The 17,922-nt window shown below is 45.4% G+C and overlaps 1 long non-coding RNA gene across 1 annotated transcript in view; it reads left to right on the top strand.

The window, feature by feature from the left end:
* The window catches only part of LOC309804622, a 61,638-nt gene extending 46,110 nt beyond the window's left edge, over positions 1-15,528 (top strand). The window contains exon 5 of the long non-coding RNA XR_014294146.1: positions 15,484-15,528. This is a non-coding gene — a long non-coding RNA (uncharacterized lncRNA). The remainder of the gene's footprint in view (positions 1-15,483) is intronic.
* The last annotated feature ends 2,394 nt before the right edge of the window (positions 15,529-17,922 follow it).

The raw sequence follows: 17,922 nt of genomic DNA, 5'->3' as shown, positions 1-17,922 counted from the left end.
GTGTGTTAATTTCCACATATATGTGGATTTCTTAAATTTCCTTACGCTGTTGACATCTATACATTAATTAATTTATTAAATTTATGAGAATTGTTTTATTGTATGGCATATGGTTTATCCTGGAGATGTATACTTGAGAAGAATTTGCATTCTGGTGTTGTTGGATGGAATATTTGATAGATGTCAGTTAGGTGTAGTTGATAGATAGTGTTGTTCAAATCTTCTACATTCTTGCTTATTTTCTAAGCAAATTGTCTAGTTGTCTTATTGATTATTGGGATTGGTATTGGAGTTCCAACTATTATTGTTGAATTGCTTGCCTCCCTTCAGTTTGGTCAGTTTTACTTCACGTATTTCAGGGTTCTGTTGGGTTCATATATGTTTATAATTGTTATATTTCTTGATTGCAACATTAATACATTTTCATGGTCTCTAGGAACATTTTTTGTCTTAACATCGATTAAACCTGATATTAATATAGGCTTTCATGCTTTCTTTTTGTTACTGTTTGCATGATATATCTTTTTCTATAATCTTACTTCTAATCTATTTGTATATTTGAACCAAAAGTGTCTCCGTTAGAACCCTCTAGCACTGTTGGTGAGAATGTAAATTGATACAGTCACTATGGAGAACAGTATGGAGGTTCCTTAAAAAACTACAAATAGAACTACCACACGACCCAGCAATCCCACTACTGGGCACATACCCTGAGAAAAGCATAATGCAAAAAGAGTCATGTACCACAATGTTCATTGCAGCTCTATTTACAATAGCCAGGACATGGAAGCAACCCAAGTGTCCATTGACAGATGAATGAATAGATGTGGCACAGATATACAATGGAATATTAGCCATAAAAAGAAATGAAATTGAGTTATTTGTAGTGAGGTGGATGGGCCTAGAGTCTTTCCTACAGAGTGAAGTAAGTCAGAAAGAGAAAAACAAATACCATATGTTAACACATATATATGGAATCTAAAAAAAAAAAGGTTCTGAAGAACCTAGGGTCAGGACAGGAATAAAGATACAGATGTAGAGAATGGACTTGAGGACATGGGGAGGGGGAACGGTAAGCTGGGATGAAGTGAGAGAGTGGCATGGACATACATACACTACCAAAGGTAAAATAGGTAGCTACTGGAAAGCAGCCGCATAGCACAGGAAGATTAGTTCCGTGCTTTGTGACCACCTAGAGGCGTGGGATAAGGAGGGTAAGAGGGAGACGCCAGAGGGAAGGGATATGGGGATATATGTGTACATATAGCTGATCCACTTTGTTATACAGCAGAAACTAACACAACATTGTAAAGCAATTATACTCCAATAAAGATGTTTTTAAAAAGGTAACAAACTGACAAAACTTTAATTACAATGACTAAGAGAAAAGAGGGAAGACAAATTATTACAATCACAAATCAAAGTGGAGACATTAAATGACCTTACACATATAAAGAAAAAGGATTCCAACATAATTCTGTGAACAATTGTATGCCAACAACTTAGATACATGGATGAGCTGGAAACATTCTTGGAAATAGAAAAACTACCTAAATTGACTCAAGAAGAAATAGAAAACTTGAACAGACTTTTAAGAAAGCAAAGAGTTTGAGTCAGTAATCAAAAACTGCCCAATAAAAAAGCCCAAGACCAGATGTTTTCAATGACGAAAACTACCAAACATTTGAGGAAGAAGTAACACTAATTATTTTCAAACTCTTCTAAAAAATAGACAAGGAAAGACTTCCTAACTCATTCTATGAGGCCTGCATAACCCTGATAGCACAACCAGATAAAGCCACTGAAACACAAACTGAAGAACAGTATGCCTTATTAATATAGATACAAAATTCTCTACAAACTTTTAAGAACCATATCCAGAAGCTTATCAAAGGATTACACATCATGACCAACTGGGAATTATCCTAGGAATGCAAGGGTGGTTCAAAATCCAAAAATCAATGTAATACAACACATTAAAAAAGTGAAGGAAAAAATACTTGATCATTTCAATTGATGAAGGAAAAGCATTAGACAAAATCTCAGAAAGTTTCATGACAAAAATATGCAACAAACTAGGAATAAAAGGGAACTTCCTCAATATGATAAAGGGCATCTATAAAACCTCAGCTAAAATCACACTTAATGGTGAAAGACTGGAGGGAGATCAAGATGGCAGAGTTAAGAAGTCAGAGAGTGCACCTCTCCACTGCCCCAGCCCCAAACACATAAAAAATACATCTACACGTGGAAGAGTCCTCACTGAAAACTGGCAAAAGTACATCTGTACAACCAAGCTGTAAGAAAGATTCACATGTAATCGGGTTGGAAGGAAAACATAGCAATTGGAAAGGGACCTGTGCCCCTGGGATGGGACTCAGGCAAAAAGGGAGATTGCATGAGCAGACATGTGCCCTGGGGAGGGAGCAGGTCAAGCCACAGACTGGGTGTCCCATTCCTGGCATCCTAGATGTAGGAGACAAGTCCCCTTCACTGGTTGGAAGACCACTGCAATAAATAAAAGGGTGGAATAAGCCTGGTCTCTGCTCATGAGGAGTGCAGGCATGCTGGATGACCCCCAAGGCAAGGCAAAGAGATGTTCACAACAGAACGGCTTCACAACAGAACAGGGGTAGCAGAGGCAGGGTGCAGTGTTCAGCTCTGAGAGACAAAGGGGGATTGCACCTGAGACTGTGTCTGAATGGAGCCATAGATACCTACAAAGGCAATGCATCAAACTTGTCTGTGCCCAGGCCCAACTTGCTTTAGCACTCCCCTCCTCTGGGGCAAAAGTTCCACTGCAAGGAGAGGGAAAACTGCACACACTTAAAGGGAACAGAGCCACCACAAGACTGACCCTCAGGGCTTCTGCTCCAGCAACTTTGGCTCAGATCCCTGACAGGGTGCTCTTGGCCACTGAGCAGAGAGGAAGTCCCACATCACACCGGGCCCCAGCTGTAGCAACTCCATCTCCAGCCTTACCCCCTACCATGGTGATAGTTGCCAGCACACCCCAAGGAAAGTTGTGATAGCCATCCAGGTCAAAGCCAACCTTCCCACTAAAGGTATTAGGCACACACAGTTTGCCTAGGGATGCTCCCACATAAGAATATTGCTTCAAGACTGAAACTGGTAACTGATTCACACAATTCAGAAAATTAAAAGGCAGAGGAAATAATCTCAATTAAAAGATCAAGAGAAACCCTGAAAAAAATGATGAAATAAATAATTTACCAGATAAAATATTCACAACATTGGCAATAAAGATATTAAGAGAATTAGGGGAAAGAACTGACCTAAACACAAAACATTTTAACAAGAAACTAGAAAATATAAAAGAATACCCAGTTAGAAGTTAATAATCCAATAGCTAAAATAAAAACACACTAGAAGTAATGAATATCAGATTATGTGATACAGAAGAATGCATAAGAGCTCTGGAAGAAAGAATAATGGAAAGCACACACTCAGAATAGCAGAGAGAAAAACCAATGTTTAAAAATGAAAATAAGAGATTACTGTAATAGCATTAAGCATTCCAACATTTGTATTCTAGGGGTTCAAGAAGGAAAAGAGAGAGAGAAGGGGATCAAAAATCGATCTGAAGATATTTTGGCTAAAAACTTCCCAAAACTAATGAAGGAAATAGATATCCAGGTACAGGAAGGACAGAGGGTCCAAAATAAGGTGACCCCCAAACAGATCCACAGCAAGACACGCCATAATTATAATGGAAAAAGTTAAAGAGAGAATTCTAAAGGCAACAAGAGAAAAAGAGTCCTATACAAGGGAACACCCGTAAGGCAATCAGCTGATTTCTCTGCAGAAACTTTGCAGCTAGGAGGGAATAGCATGACATATTCAAAGTGCTGAAAGGGAAAAATTTGTAACCTAGGATGCTCTACCCAGCAAGATTATCATTTAGAATAGAAGGAGAGATAAAGAACCTCTCAGACAAGCAAACACTAAAAGAGTTCATCTATACTAAACCTACCCTTAAAGAAAGGCTGAAGAATATAATCTAAATGTAGAAGAAGTAAGAATCTATAGGAAAAGGAAAATCACACTCATAAAGGCAAATATACAGTAAAGACTGAAGATCAACAACTGAAATAAGCCAGCACATTGAATAAAAGACAAAGAAGTGTAAAAGCAACTATAACTATAAACAGTTAATGGATAAGCATTAAGATGTAAACTATGACATTGAAACCACAAAATGTGTGGGAGGGGAGTAAAAAAGTGTAGATATTTTAGAATGTGTTTGAAAGTAAATGACTACCAGTTTAAGGCAAGTAGATACAGCTACTTAGTAAATATATGTCAATATATATGGACCCCATGGTAACCAGAAATCAAAAACCTACAACAGGGACACAAAAACCAAAAAGAAAGAAACACAAGCACACTCTTAAAGAAAGTAATCAAACCACAAGGGAAGAAACAGAAAAAGAAGAAATGAAAGGAGAAGAACTACAAAAACAACTGGGAAATAAGTAATAAAATGGCAATAAGTACATACCTATCAATAATTACTTTAAATGTCAGAGGACTAAATGCTTCAATCAAAAGACCTAAGGAGGCTGATTGGATTAAAAAAAAACTAGATGCTTCAATATGCGGCCCATAAGAGACTCACTTCAAGGCTAAAGACACACACAAATTGAAAGTGGGGGGATGTGAAAAGATATTTCATACAAAGGTAAATGACAAGAAAATGGGGATGGCAATACTATCAGATAAAATAGGCTTTTAAACAGTCTAAAAGAAAAAACAAACAAAGGCATTATATAATGATAAAGGGATCAATATAAAAAGAGGATATTACAATGTTGAACCAATACAGGAGCACCTAAATATATAAAGCAAATATTAACAGACATAAAGGGAAAAAAGGACAATAATATAATAATAGTAGGAGACTTTAAATCCCCACTTATGGTGGTACACTGGTTAAGAATCTGCCTGCCGGGGCAGAGACTGTGGGTGGCAGAGGGGAGAAGCTTCAGAGTAGCAGAGGAGAGCGCAGCAACAGGGGTGCAGAGGGCAAAGCGGAGAGATTCCCACACAGAGGATTGGTGCCGACGGCCACTCACCAGAAAGAGAGGCTTGTCTGCTCGGCCGCCGGGGTGTGCGGGGCTGGGAGCTGAGGCTCAGGCTTTGGTCGTAGCACAGGGAGAGGATGGGGGTTGGCGGCGTGAACACAGCCTGAAGGGGTTAGTGCACCATGGCTGGCCAGGAGGGAGTTCAGGAAAAAGTCTGGACCTGCCGAAGAGGCAAGAGACTTTTTCCCCCTTCTTTGTTTCCTGGTACACAAGGAGAGGGGATTAAGAGCGCTGCTTAAAGAGCTCCAGAGACCAGCGTGAGCCGCTGCTATAATTGTGGAGCCCAGAGACGGGCGTGGGAGGCTGGGGCTCCTGCTGCCACCGCCAAGAGGCCTGTGTGCGAGCGCAGGTCACTGTCCACGCCACCATTCCAGGGAGGCTGTGCAGCCCGCCACTGCCGGGGTCCGGGAATCCAGGGACAGCTTCCCCGGGAGAGCACACGGCGCGCCTCGGGCTGGTGCAACGTCATGCTGGCGTCTGTCGCCGCACGCTCGCCCTGCCTCCATGCCCCTCCCTCCCCCCCGGCCTGAGTGAGCCAGAGTCTCCGAAGCGGCTGCTCCTTTAACCCTGTCCTGTCTGAGTGAAGTACAGACACCCTCCGGCAATCTACACGCAGAGGCGGGGCCAAATCCAAAGCTGAGACCCGGGAGCTGTGAGAATAAAGAGAAAGGGAAATCTCTCCCAGTAGCCTCAGAAGCAGTGGATTAAAGCTCCACAATCAACTTGATGTACCCTGCATCTGTGGAAGACATGAATAGACAACACATCATCCCAAATTGAGGAGATGGACTTTGAGAACATGATTTATGACTTTTTCCTCTTTTCCTCTTTTTGTGAATGTGTATGTGTATGATTCTGTGTGAGATTTTGTCTGTACCGCTTTGCTTCCACCATTTGTCCTAGGGTTCTATCTGTTCGTTTTTTTTTTAATTTTTTTCTTAATAAATATTTTTTATCTTACTAAATTTATTTTATTTTATCTTTATTTTATTTTACATTATCTTCTTTCTTTCTTTCCTTCCTTCCCTCCTTTAGACAACGAATCATCCCAAATTGAGGAGGTGGACTTTGAGAGCAAGGTTTATAATTTTTTCCCCTTTTCCTCTTTTTGTGAATGTGTATGTGTATGCTTCTCTGTGAGATTTTGTCTGTATAGCTTTGCTTCCACCATTTGTCCCAGAGTTCTATTTGTCCTTCTTTAAAAATTTTTTTTAATAATTATTTTTTATTTTAATAGCTTTATTATATTTTATCATACTTTATTCTATTTTACTTTATCTTCTCTCTTTCTTTTTTCCTACATTCCCTCCTTCCTCCATCCCGCCTTTCTTTCTTTCTTTGTTTCTCTTTTTCTTTCTTCTACTAATTCTTTCTTTCTATATTTTCTCCCTTCTATTCTGAGCTGTGTGGATGAAAGGCTCTTGGTGCTGCAGCCAGAAGTCAGTGCTGTGCCTCTGAGGTGGGAGAGCCAATTTCAAGACACTGGTCCACAAGAGACCTCCCAGCTCCACATATCAAATGGTGAAAATCTCCCAGAGATCTCCATCTCAACACCAGCACCCAGCTTCACTCAACGATCAGGAAGCTACAGTGCTGGACACCCTATGCCAAACAACTAGCAATACAGGAACACAACCTCACCCATTAGCAGAGAGGCTGCCTAAAGTCATAATAAGGCCACAGACACCCCAAAATACACCACCAGACGTGGACCTGCCCACCAGAAAGACAAGATCCAGCCTCATCCAGCAGAACACAGGCACTAGTCCCCTCCACCAGGAAGCCTATGCAACCCACTGAACCAACCTTAGCGAATGGGGACAGACACCAAAAACAACGGGAACTACAAACCTGCAGCCTTCAAAAAAGAGACACCAAACACAGTAAGATAAGCAAAATGAGAAGACACACACATAGCAGGTGAAGGAGCAAGATGAAAACCCACCAGACGTAACAAATGAAGAGGAAATAGGCAGTCTACTTGAAAAAGAATTCAGAATAATGATAGTAAAGATGATACAAAATCTTGGAAATAGAATAGACAAAATTCAAGAAACATTTAACAAGGATCTAGAAGAACAAAAGAAAAATCAACTAACAATGAGCAACACAATAAATTTGATTAAAAATACTCTAGATGGGATCAATAGCAGAATAACTGAGGCAGAAGAATGGATAAGTGATGTGGAAGATAAACTAGTGGAAATAACTGCTGCAGGGCAGAATAAAGAAAAAACAATGAAAAGAAATGAGGACAGTCTCAGAGACCTCTGGGACAACATTAAATGCACCAACATCCGAATTATAGGGGTTCCAGAAGAAGAAGAGAAAAAGAAAGGGAATGAGAAGATATTTGAAGAGATTATAGTTGAAAACTTCCCTAATATGGGAAAGGAAATAGTTAATCAAATCCAGGAGGCACAGAGAGTCCCATACAGAATAAATCCAAGGAGAAATATGCCAAGACACAAATGAATCAAACGGTCAAAAATTAAAAACAAAGAAAACATACTAAAAGCAGCAAGGGGAAAACAACAAATAACACACAACGGAGTCCCCATAATGTTAACAGCTGATCTTTCAGCAGAAACTCTACAAGCCAGAAGGGAGTGGGAGGACATATTTAAAGTGATGAAGGAGAAAAACCTGCAACCAAGATTACTCTACCCAGCAAGGATCTCATTCAGATTTGATGGAGAAATTAAAAACGTTACAGACAAGCCAAAGCTGAGAGAGTTCAGCACCACCAAACCAGCTTTACAACAAATGTTAAAGGAACTTCCCTAGGCAAGAAACACAACAGAAGGAAAATACATACAACAGTGAAGCCAAAACAATTAAGAAAATGGAGATGCATTCAACCTGCCTTGAAACCAAGATCTCCTGATGAAGATGCCTATTTGAAGATGGGTAAGACAGCATTCAACTTCAAAATCTTAGAAAGGTCTTGGAAATTTCCCTTTGATAGCCAGAGGGAATCTCTGTCACAGGACAGACTAATATGACTAGAAATTAAACCTTGACCCATAGGGTTAAAAAAAAACATCACTAAGAGAAATTCTTGAGCTTATCTTACAGAACTGCAGATAAGGAAGCAGGTTGTTAAAAATCACCTCATCTTACAACGTGACAAAATTGACTGAAACCAGTTGGAAAGAATATGGCAGATTGGAGTCTGTGGCAAATAGACTTGCTAGTCCAATGCATGATCTTTTGACATCACAGCCCATATTTCCCCCACATGTTTCATACCAGCTCTCCAGGAATTTGCACATGCTAGCCATGAAGAAGTATGAAGCCCTACACATAAGAATCCATCACTCCCTTAAACTTTGTAACCAACCACTTTTTCCCCCTTTCTGCTCCAAAATCTGAACCTGTGGATATCAACCTCACCTTGTGGTTGGGAAGACAGATTTGAGCCTTGCCCCCTGCCTCCTTGCAAAAAAGCTTTTCTCAAAAGCTGGTGCCATAGCATTGGCTTCTATGTGCATCAGGCATCAAGCCATTTGCTCTATCATCAAGTCCTTTGCTCCATAACAGAAGTAAATGCCCTTCCAGAGGAGGGAAGAGATGAGATGGAAGACCAGGGATAGAGTGGGGGAGTGTCCTTAGGACTCTCTGCCCTTCTCCCCAGGATCCCCCTTCAAGGTGTTTTCATTCTGGACAAGCGGAGCTGGACAGGAGTCTCCTCATTTCCACCTCCTGGAGCATCCATTGTACTTCTTCCCATGCTCCATTCTGCCCTCAGTCCTGACTCCAACATCCCAGAACCCACAGCACTGCTCCATCCAGAAGCTGTGGGCAATAAGTGTCTACCTCTGCCCCATGCCCGAACTCGTCTCTTTTCTTGACTTTTCCTTTCCCTGCCGCCCAATTCCCAGAAAATGACTCCAGCTACAAAAGGCGGATCACTCACAACACAGCAATGTCTGTCAGTCAGCCTTGAGGCTGCCACTAACTACCTTTCAAATGGGGAAAATACAGCGTTTTTCCAGGCTTCTCAAATACAAACTGGATCCCCCAGCACATACACCTATCTTCTCTGACAATCCAAGGGAGACCCTTGGAACACACTTCGGCCTTCAGCGATGAAACTTTTGGATGCACTGTGTGCTGCATGTGGTGAACGGCATAATCCTCTAAATGCCCTCAGTAGGCCTAGGTGACTTTGGATGTTCCAAATGCCTAGCAATGCTCAGAGTAAATCTCTACTTTATTTCGGGCTGGACCTAAAGTCCAGTTTCCACGTCACTTTGAGAGACGTCGAGCAGGAGTCACCCAACTGAATTGGAGCCCCGGGGGTTACCTTCAAGGCAGCGTAGCTTTCCATAATGTGGCAGATGCACACGGAACGAAAGCCTGCAAGGAACCAGAGTCCAGAGGCTGCTTCAAAGCTGTGGAACGCTAGCCATAGAGAACACCTTAGTTCCCGGCCCTTTCAACTGCATAGTGAGGGTGTATCCCTTGATTGTGCTCAGAAGGCTTTGGGTACACAGCGCACTTCCTTGGAAAGAAGTGCCCACGTGAGAGTCTTGAGCGCTCTGAGGTCTACTAATGCTAAAGCCGTCCATTGACTAAGACTTCCTGGAAACTGGTGCACACCTATCTCTGGTAATGGGAAAATGTGCACCTTACCTTGAGACTAGAGGTCACATTTAGTTGGCACTTTACCGACAGTATGCTCCCGGGCTGAGCTCCCAGGAAGGAATCGCAAGCACCTGGTTTCTTTTGGAAAAACTCACTGCTCCTCAGAGGCATCTGTGGAGTGAATAGTACCCTGGTGGTGGGGTTTTCAGGCGGCTTGGAAGCTGCAACGAAGTTACTTTGCAAAGGGGGAAAGTCGGGCTTCTCCCACATTCTCCAATTGCCAACTTGACCCCACAGCGCATTGACCAGCACTTTGACTGACTACTGAAGACTTTGAGCTACACTGGGCCTTTCTAGGATCACACTTCGTTGGACGTGGGGTGTTTTGCATGCCATGAATAGCATTACCCGCTTAATGACTTAGTCAGGCCTAGGTGACTTTGGATCGTCCAAATGCCTCACAATTATACCGCTTATTCTGTGCTTTCTGTCAGGCTGGACCTGAAGTGTACCTTGCGTCACAATAGAGAGATGACAGGTAGGAGTTGCCAGGATGCACTTTAGGCTCAAGGATTCTTTCAGTGCTGTTCAGAGGGCCTCCACAGAGGGAGACCCACATTGACAGTGATACTGGCAAAAACGTTGTCCCAGAGCTGCCTTACAGCTGTAGAAATCAAGCTCTGCAAGCGAGAAGCAGTTCATTGCCCTCCCCTCTGCATAGAAAGAGTTGACCCCAACAGTTTGTTCTCTGTTGTGTGGCTCGGAAAACAAACGGGTCTCACAGCACACACGCTCTCACACAGAAGGGAATTCATACGTGACTCTCTGAGGCCTACGGAAAGCCGTAGAGGAGTTAAAGCACTCTATCGAGTCAGGGTTCATGGAGATGGCTGCACACAAACCCTTGCTGATAGGAAACACTCGTGCTTAACTTGAGGCTAGGGCTCACGTTTACTTCTCACTTTACCTAGGGCAAGCGTGGGATGAGCTCCCAGCAAGGCACTGGAGACCACCTGGTTTCATAGGAGAAACTCTCTTTCTTCACTGAGGCTTCCCTAGAGGTGACTAGAAGACGGGTAGCAGCAATGTCTTTCAGTCAGCCTGGAGGCCGCCACTATCTACCTTTCAAATGGGGAAAATACTGCCTCTTTCCACGCTTCTCAATTACAAACTGGATCACCCAACACATACACCTATCTTCTCTGACAATCCAAGGGAGACCCTTGGAACACACTTCGACCTTCTGCGATGGAACTTTTGGATGCAGTGTGTGCTGCATGTGGTGAACGGCATAATCCTCTAAATGCACTCAGTAGGCCTAGGTGACTTTGGATGTTCCAAATGCCTAGCAATGCTCAGAGTAAATCTCTACTTTATTTCGGGCTGGACCTAAAGTCCAGTTTCCACGTCACTTCGAGAGACGTCGAGCAGGAGTCCCCCAACTGAATTGGAACACCGTGGGTTTCTTTCAGGGCAGCGTAGCTTTCCATAATGTGGCAGACGCACATGGAACGAAAGCCTGCCAAAAACCGCAGTCCTGAGGTTGCTACAAAGCTGTGGAACGCTAGCCATAGAGAACACCTTAGTTCCCGGCCCTTTCAACTGCATAGTGAGGGATGTTCCCAGAGCTGTGTATCCCTTGATTGTGCTCAGAAGGCTTTGGGTACACAGCGCACTTCCTTGGAAAGAAGTGCCCACGTGAGAGTCTTGAGCACTGTGAGGCCTACTAATGCTATAGCCGTCTACTGACTAAGACTTCCTGGAAACTGGTGCACACCTATCTCTGGTAATGGGAAAATGTACACCTTACCTCGAGACTAGAGGTCACCTTTAGTTGGCACTTTAGCGACAGTATGCTCCTGGGCTGAGCTCCCAGGAAGGAATCGCAAGCACCTGGTTTCTTTTGGAAAAATTCACTGCTCCTCAGAGGCATCTGTGGAGTGAATAGTACCCTGGTGGTGGGGTTTTCAGGGGCTTGGAAGCTACAACGAAGTTGCTTTGCAAAGGGGGAAACTCGGAATTCTCCCAGATTCTCCAATTGCCAACTTGACCCCACAGCGCATTGACCAGCACTCTCTGACTGACTACAGGAGACTTTCAGCCACACTGGGCCTTTCTAGGATCACACTTCGTTGGACGCAGGGTGTTTTGCGTGCCATGAATAGCATTACCCGCTTAATGACTGAGTCAGGCCTAGGTGACATTGGATCGTCCAAATGCCTCACAATTGTACCGGGTTATCTGTACTTTCCATCAGCGTGGACCTACAGCTTACCTTGCGTCACAATAGAGAGATGACAGGTAAGAGTTGCCAGGATGCACTTCAGGCTCAAGGATTCTTTCAGTGCCGTTCAGAGGGCCTCCACAGAGGGAGAGCCACGTTGACTGTGATACTGGCAAAAACGTTGTCCCAGAGCTGCCTTACAGCTGTAGAAAGCAAGCTCTGCAAACGAGAAGCAGTTCATTGCCCTCCCCTCGGCATAGAAAGAGTTGACCCCAACAGTTTGTTCTCTGTTGTGTGGCTCGGAAAACAAACAGGGGACTCAAAGCGAACACGCTCTCCCACAGAAGGGAATTCACACACGACTCTCTGAGGCCCACGGAAAGCCATAGAAGAGTTAAAGCACTCTATCGAGTCAGGGTTCATGGAGATGGCTGCACACAAAACCTCGCTGATAGGAAGCACTCGTGCTTACCTTGAGGCTAGGGCTCACGTTTACTTCGCACTTTAGCTAGGGCAAGCGTGGGATGAGCTCCCAGGAAGGCACTGGAGACCACCTGGTTTCATTGGAGAAACTCTCTTTCTTCACTGAGGCATTCCTAGAGGTGACTAGAAGACGGGTAGCAGCAATGTCTTTCAGTCAGCCTGGAGGCCCCATTATATACCTTTCAAATGAGGAAAATACTGCCTCTTTCCAGGCTTCTCAATTACAAACTGGATCACCCAGCACATACACCTATCTTCTCTGACAATCCAAGGGAGACCCTTGGAACACACTTCGGCCTTCTGCGATGAAACTTTTGGATGCGGTGTGTGCTGCATGTGGTGAACGGCATAATCCTCTAAATGCCCTCAGTAGGCCTAGGTGACTTTGGATGTTCCAAATGCCTAGCAATGCTCAGAGTAAATCTCTACTTTATTTCGGGCTGGACCTAAAGTCCAGTTTCCACGTCACTTCGAGAGACGTCGAGCAGGAGTCCCCCAACTGAATTGGAGCCCCGGGGGTATCTTTCAGGGCAGCGTAGCTTTCCATAACGTGGCAGACGCACACGGAACGAAAGCCTGACAAGAACAGCGGTCCTGAGGCTGCTTCAAAGCTGTGGAACGCTAGCCATAGAGAACACCTTAGTTCCCGGCCCTTTCAACTGCATAGTGAGGGATGTTCCCAGAGCTGTGTATCCCTTGATTGTGCTCAGAAGGCTTTGGGTACACAGCGCACTTCCTTGGAAAGAAGTGCCCACGTGAGATACTTGAGCGCTGTGAGGCCTACTAAAGCTAAATCCGTCCATTGATTAAGACTCCCTGGAAACTGGTGCACACCTATCTCTGGTAATGGGAAAATGTGCACCTTACCTCGAGACTAGAGGTCACATTTAGTTGGCACTTTAGCGACAGTATGCTCCTGGGCTGAGCTCCCAGGAAGGAATCGCAAGCACCTGGTTTCTTTTGGAAAAACTCACTGCTCCTCAGAGGCATCTGTGGAGTGAATAGTACCCTGGTGGTGGGGTTTTCAGGCGGCTTGGAAGCTGCAACGAAGTTGCTTTGCCAAGGGGGAAAGTCGGGCTTCTCCCACATTCTCCAATTGCCAACTTGACCCCACAGCGCATTGACCAGCACTCTCTGACTGACTACTGGAGACTTTCAGCCACACTGGGCCTTTCTAGGATCACACTTCGTTGGACGCGGGGTGTTTTGCGTGCCATGAATAGCATTACCCGCTTAAAGACTGAGTCAGGCCTAGGTGACTTTGGATCGTCCAAATGCCTCACAATTGTACCAGTTTTTCTGTACTTTCTGTCAGGCTGGGCCTACAGTGTACCTTGCGTCACAAAAGAGAGATGGCAGGTAAGAGTTGCCAGGATGCACTTTAGGCTCAGGGATTCTTTCAGTGCCGTTCAGAGGGCCTCCACAGAGGGAGAGCCACGTTGACTGTGATACTGGCAAAAACGTTGTCCCAGAGCTGCCTTACAGCTGTAGAAATCAAGCTCTGCAAGCGAGAAGCAGTGCATTGCCGTCCCCTCGGCATAGAAAGAGTTGACCCCAACAGTTTGTTCTCTGTTGTGTGGCTCGGAAAACAAACAGGGGACTCACAGCGCACACGCTCTCCCACAGAAGAGAATTCATACGTGACTCTCTGAGGCCTACGGAAAGCCGTAGAGGAGTTAAAGCACTCTATCGAGTCAGGGTTCATGGAGATGGCTGCACACAAAACCTCGCGGATAGGAAACACTCGTGCTTACCTTGAGGCTAGGGCTCACGTTTACTTCGCACTTTAGCTAGGGCAAGCGTGGGATGAGCTCCCAGCAAGGCACTGGAGACCACCTGGTTTCATTGGAGAAACTCTCTTTCTTCACTGAGGCATTCCTAGAGGTGACTAGAAGACGGGTAGCAGCAATGTCTTTCAGTCAGCCTGGAGGCCGCCACTATCTACCTTTCAAATGGGGAAAATACTGCCTCTTTCCACGCTTCTCAATTACAAACTGGATCACCCAACACATACACCTATCTTCTCTGACAATCCAAGGGAGACCCTTGGAACACACTTCGACATTCTGCGATGAAACTTTTGGATGCAGTGTGTGCTGCATGTGGTGAATGGCATAATCCTCTAAATGCACTCAGTAGGCCTAGGTGACTTTCGATGTTCCAAATGCCTAGCAATGCTCAGAGTAAATCTCTACTTTCTTTCGGGCTGGACCTAAAGTCCAGTTTCCACGTCACTTCGAGAGACATCGAGCAGGAGTCCCCCAACTGAATTGGAGGCCCCGTGGTTTCTTTCAGGACAGCGTAGCTTTCCATAACGTGGCAGACGCATATGTTACGAAAGCCTGCCAAGAACCACGGTCCTGAGTCTGCTTCAAAGCTGTGGAACGCTAGCCATAGAGAACACCTTAGTTCCCGGCCCTTTCAACTGCATAGTGAGGGACGTTCCCAGAGCTGTGTATCCCTTGATTGTGCTCAGAAGGCTTTGGGTACACAGCGCACTTCCTTGGAAAGAAGTGCCCACGTGAGGGTCTTGAGCGCTGTGAGGCCTACTAAAGCTAAAGCCGTCCATTGATTAAGACTCCCTGGAAACTGGTGCACACCTCTCTCTGGTAATGGGAAAATGTGCATCTTACCTCGAGACTAGAGGTCAAATTTAGTTGGCACTTTAGCGACAGTATGCTCCTGGGCTGAGCTCCCAGGAAGGAATTGCAAGCACCTGGTTTCTTTTGGAAAAACTCACTGCTCCTCAGAGGCATCTGTGGAGTGAATAGTACCCTGGTGGTGGGGTTTTCAGGCGGCTTGGAAGCTGCAATGAAGTTGCTTTGCCAAGGGGGAAAGTCGGGCTTCTCCCTCATTCTCCAATTCCCAACTTGACCCCACAGCGCATTGACCAGCACTCTCTGACTGACTACTGGAGACTTTCAGCCACACTGGGACTTTCTAGGATCACACTTCGTTGGGCACGGGGTGTTTTGCGTGCCATGAATAGCATTACCCACTTAATGACTGAGTCAGGCCTAGGTGACTTTCGGTCGTCCAAATGCCTCACAATTGTACCAGTTTTTCTGTACTTTCTGTCAGGCTGGACCTACAGTGTACCTTGCGTCACAAAAGTGAGATGACAGGTAAGAGTTGCCAAGATGCACTTTAGGCTCAGGGATTCTTTCAGTGCCGTTCAGAGGGCCTCCACAGAGGGAGAGCCACGTTGACTGTGATACTGGCAAAAACGTTGTCCCGGAGCTGCCTTACAGCTGTAGAAAGCAAGCTCTGCAAGCGAGAAGCAGTGCATTGCCCTCCCCTCTGCATAGAAAGAGTTGACCCCAACAGTTTGTTCTGTGTTGTGTGGCTCGGAAAACAAATAGGGGACTCACAGCGCACACGCTCTCCCACAGAAGGGAATTCATACGCGTCTCTCTGAGGCCTACGGAAAGCCGTAGAGGAATTAAAGCACTCTATCGAGTCAGGGTCCATGGAGACGGCTGAACACAAAACCTCGCTGATAGGAAACACTCGTGCTTACCTTGAGCCAAGGCTCACGTTTACTTCGCACTTTAGCTAGGGCAAGCGTGGCATGAGCTCCCAGCAAGGCACTGGAGACCACCTGGTTTCATAGGAGAAACTCTCTTTCTTCACTGAGGCATTCCTAGAGGTGACAAGAAGACGGGTAGCAGCAATGTCTTTCAGTCAGCCTGGAGGCCGCCACTATCTACCTTTCAAATGGGGAAAATACTGCCTCTTTCGAGGCTTCTCAATTACAAACTGGATCACCCAGCACATACACCTATCTTCTCTGACAATCCAAGGGAGACCCTTGAAATACACTTCGGCCTTCTGCGATGAAACTTTTGGATGCAGTGTGTGCTGCATGTGGTGAACGGCATAATCCTCTAAATGCCCTCAGTAGGCCTAGGTGACTTTCGATGTTCCAAATGCCTAGCAATGCTCAGAGTAAATCTCTACTTTTTTTCGGGCTGGACCTAAAGTCCAGTTTCCACGTCACTTCGAGAGACGTAGTGCAGGAGTACCCCAACTGATTTGGAGGACCGGGGGTTCCTTTCAGGGCAGCGTAGCTTTCCATAACGTGTCAGGCGCACATGGAACGATAGCCTGCCAAGAACCGTGGTCCTGAGACTGCTTCAAACCTGTGGAAAGCTAGCCATAGAGAACACCATAGTTCCCGGCCCTTTCAACTGCATAGTGAGGGATGTTCCCAGAGCTGTGTATCCCTTGATTGTGCTCAGAAGGCTTTGGGTACACAGCGCACTTCCTTGTAAAGAAGTGCCCACGTGAGAGTCTTGAGCGCTGTGAGGCCTACTAATGCTAAAGCCGTCTATTGACTAAGACTCCCTGGAAACTGGTGCACACCTATCTCTGGTAATGGGAAAATGTGCACTTTACCTCGAGACTAGAGGTCACATTTAGTTGGCACTTTAGTGACAGTATGCTCCTGGGCTGAGCTCCCAGGAAGGAATCGCAAGCACCTGGTTTCTTTTGGAAAAACTCACTGCTCCTCAGAGGCATCTGTGGAGTGAATAGTACCCTGGTGGTGGGGTTTTCAGGCGGCTTGGAAGCTGCAACGAAGTTGCTTTGCCAAGGGGGAAAGTCGGGCTTCTCCCACATTCTCCAATTGCCAACTTGACCCCACAGCGCATTGACCAGCACTCTCTGACTGACTACTGGAGACTTTCAGCCACACTGGGCCTTTCTAGGATCACACTTCGTTGGACGCTGGGTGTTTAGCGTGCCATGAATAGCATTACCCGCTTAATGACTGAGTCAGGCCTAGGTGAATTTGGATCGTCCAAATGCCTCACAATTGTACCGGGTTATCTGTATTTTCCGTCAGGGTGGACCTACAGCGTACCTTGCGTCACAATAGAGAGATGACAGGTAAGAGTTGCCAGGATGCACTTTAGGCTCAAGGATTCTTTCAGTGCCGTTCAGAGGGCCTCCACAGAGGGAGAGCCACGTTGACTGTGATACTGGCAAAAACGTTGTCCCAGAGCTGCCTTACAGCTGTAGAAATCAAGCTCTGCAAGCGAGAAGCAGTGCATTGCCGTCCCCTCGGCATAGAAAGAGTTGACCCCAACAGTTTGTTCTCTGTTGTGTGGCTCGGAAAACAAAGAGGGGACTCACAGCGCACACGCTCTCCCACAGAAGAGAATTCATACATGACTCTCTGAGGCCTACGGAAAGCCATAGAGGAGTTAAAGCACTCTATCGAGTCAGGGTTCATGGAGATGACTGCACACAAAACCTCGCAGATAGGAAACACTCGTGCTTACCTTGAGGCTAGGGCTCACGTTTACTTCGCACTTTAGCTAGGGCAAGCATGGGATCAGTTCCCAGCAACGCACTGGAGACCACCTGGTTTGATAGGAGAAACTCTCTTTCTTCACTGAGGCATTCCTAGAGGTGACTAGAAGACGGGTAGCAACAATGTCTTTCAGTCAGCCTGGAGGCCCCATTATCTACCTTTCAAATGAGGAAAATACTGCCTCTTTCCAGGCTTCTCAATTA

This window comes from Mesoplodon mirus (genome assembly GCF_964341445.2).
Source record: "Mesoplodon mirus genome assembly, chromosome: 5".
In the NCBI taxonomy this organism is placed as follows: Eukaryota; Metazoa; Chordata; class Mammalia; order Artiodactyla; family Ziphiidae; genus Mesoplodon; species Mesoplodon mirus.
This window is presented reverse-complemented; position numbering and strand designations above follow the sequence as displayed.